Source organism: Rattus norvegicus, chromosome 1 (assembly GCF_021556685.1).
Source record: "Rattus norvegicus strain SHRSP/BbbUtx chromosome 1, alternate assembly SHRSP_T2T, whole genome shotgun sequence".
Lineage (NCBI taxonomy): Eukaryota > Metazoa > Chordata > Mammalia > Rodentia > Muridae > Rattus > Rattus norvegicus.
In genome coordinates, this window is record NC_141534.1 from 160,802,388 (window position 1) to 160,805,502 (window position 3,115).

Genomic DNA, 3,115 nt, shown 5'->3' on the forward strand with positions numbered 1-3,115 from the left:
AAGCCAGTCACAACTGCCTGCAGTTCCAGCTCGTGGACATCTGCCACCCTCTTGTGGGATCGATGGGTACTGCACACACATATGACAAAAGCTCGTGAACACAAAGAAGAGTGGAGACAGAGATGGAGACAGAGAGAGGAGGAAGAAATATAAATAAAAATGAGTCTTTAAAAAGGAGTATTGACAAAAAATTCCACATTTCATTATTTAATAAAATTCTATCATTTTAAGGACAGCCTGATGCTAGCACACATAAATTGTACTAGGCGCTAAGAACTGAGATCAATAATGAATTCATTGCCAGTGAATTGGCTTTTAACCAAAGTACCATTTTAATCTATCTCATAGAGTAGTAGTAGGCTTCAGGTGTTGGGCAACACTGGGAATGTTAAGAGATCCGGAAGGAAAAAAAAGAGATCCAGAAGGAAATTGATGTAAGTAAAATGATCTGAGGTCAGACCACTGGATAGGCTGTGTTAAAAAAAAAATCATGAGATGTTTTCAATTTTGTGTGTGTGTGTGTGTGTGTGTGTGTGTGTGTGTGTGTGTGTGTGTGTGTGTGTGTCGGGGGGTAACACTTGAAGTTCATGTTTGAGAAGCTCGGCTAGATTAATCTAAATAAGGTAATTAGATTATATATGTATACAGTCTGGGCTCTTTATTTTGTCTTTGTACATTTTGCCATGATTTCCTGTGGAATGGGCTCCAGCAGCTCAGGCTCCCTTCAGTTAGTCCTCACAAAGTGGGCTTCTCTGAATGGCACAGGCTAGAGCTTCAGCTGAACCCAGATGCCCTTCTCTTTGGCTTCCTTTTTCTTCTGATGGTTCTCCTTCACCCACTTCAGGAAGCTGTCTCTGCTCATCGAGTGCTTGCTGTGCTCAATGTGCACATTGATCCTCTTGGCCAGAATCCTGCCTTTAACTTGCATGTTTACAATAATGCCCACAGCATGGTGCGAAACATTGTAGACTCTCCCGGTTTTGCCGTGGAAACACTTATGGGGCATTGTTTTTTGAACAGTGCCCTAGATGTCTACGATATTACCCTTCTTGTAGATTCGCATATATGTGGCCAAAGGAACAGCTCCATGTTCCCTAAACGGCCTAGAGAACATATTCCTAGTGTCTCTCTGCTTTCCCTTTGTGTTGGTCATTTTGGCTAGAGTTATGGGAATGATGGCTGCCGTGACTGGTACTCTCAAATGTGATCAATGGCCTTTTTATTTCATTTTAAAATCTTAGTTTTCTTTCTCACTGTAAAAAATTAATCTCTACATAACAGAGAGAATGTTCAAAATAGAAAACTACTTCTTACTTCATTTAGTAACTTAATTTTCATCCTGAAATTCAAGGTTCTGCACTTGAGACTAACTCTCTAATTCCCAACAGGAGAATCTTTTCATTCCCACAGGAAATGGGTGTGCACTACTTCCTCGGGCTTCTTCCCTTTAGAGCTTCTCCTACCCGACTCCCTTTGGTTGATGTGATCTGACCCAACTTATCACTATGGACAGTTGCTCCTGACATCTGATCTAAATATAGGGGTGTTGACTCCTCCTCGCATATAACTTAACCCAGAAATTGTGTCTTCTGACACTTCAGTGATTAATGTCTGTCATGATATAAGATACAATAAAGTTTTATTACAAGTGGGTAGTTTTTTTTTTTTCATATCAAAAGGACATTCCATTCTCTGGACAATATTTCTTACACTGTCCTATTTTGATGTTTTCATAACCTTTAATAATATAAAGCATTTTTCTTCTGGCTTTATTTTTATTTCTTTTTTTCCCACACTGTGACTTGCCTGGCATATCGTTAATGTTTAATATTTTTGAAAAAAGAAAAATTAAAACGTATTTTTATCATTGTAGATAAAACATTCAAATGTTGCATCTTCTGATCTAGCAAGTTCATTTGCCATTTCACTAGTGCGGACAGCAGATAGTAAACATTCTAATCCTAGAATTTTCCTTAAAACATTCTGCCCTTCTTAAGGAAAAAACAAAACACCCTCTTTATTGTGATAAAATTCCACTAAGAAGGGTCATAGAACACTCTGACTGACTTCAGTTAGATGTGAAAAGATTTAGTATTCATTTTATCAGAATATAAAGTGTGCTAGATCAAAGCTGGGGAACGCTGATATGGCATAGAAATAATGCCTGTATAAGAGTTTGTGTAATAGAGAAGATACATTATGAGTATGCAAATAACAGACATAATTTTGTTTATGTTTTGTATAGTGTGATGGAATCTAAGCAAAATACTTGTTTTTAAAGACCATTAGAAAAATTTGAATATCATACTGAGAAAACTAAAAATATTGTTAGCCTGTGAGAATCTTACTAGTAAAAGAAATAACTTGTTCCAAATTTTAAATCTTATTTTCATGAAAGAATTCTGCTATTATCACCTTATTTTCTGAGAATCTCCACTCTGCTGACTTTAAATTGGAAATAGAAATATTTCCAGCTAAATAGAATACACTTGTATCTCTGAAGACAATTTTCAGGATTTTTATTTGTTTGGGTTTTTAACACACACACACACACACACACTCAGACACATGGACAGACAGACAGACAGACAGATCATGGAAGATGGTGTGATAGGACGAGAAGTGAACTGGCAGAGGAGTATCATCTCTCTAGCAGGCACCTCCTAAAGCACCAAACTATCTCCTATTTCTCTCATAACCTAACTCATTATTCTTTCCTTACTAGTTTTAGCTTCAGATTGTCAGTTTCTATTAAAATCTCGTCAGTGATTATTATTGAAATTCCATCAAGTCTATTGAATAGATAGGAAGAAATTTCAAATGAACAATATTTAGCATTTTGGCCTATGATAACTTTATTTCAACCCTTTGGCTTAAATCTAATACATAATGTGACTTTGCCCATTGCTTAAAATTTATTTAACTGTGTATTTTTATTGTAAAAAAATTCTCTTAACTTAAAATTTAAATACATATGCCTGACATTTTGGCGTTTTTTTCTTGTTAATTTATAAATTCGTTGTTGATCTTTTATGATTTTTTACTATGCTATCATTCTGCTATTAATTACTCTTAACACATGCTTTCTCACACTTCACACCTTTTTTATATATTT

General features: G+C 35.7%; 1 pseudogene; it reads right to left on the minus strand.

Annotated features, from left to right (window-relative positions):
- Positions 1-658: 658 nt before the first annotated feature.
- Rpl21-ps17 (ribosomal protein L21, pseudogene 17) lies at positions 659-1,153 on the minus strand (annotated as a pseudogene).
- Between the last annotated feature and the right edge of the window lie 1,962 nt (positions 1,154-3,115).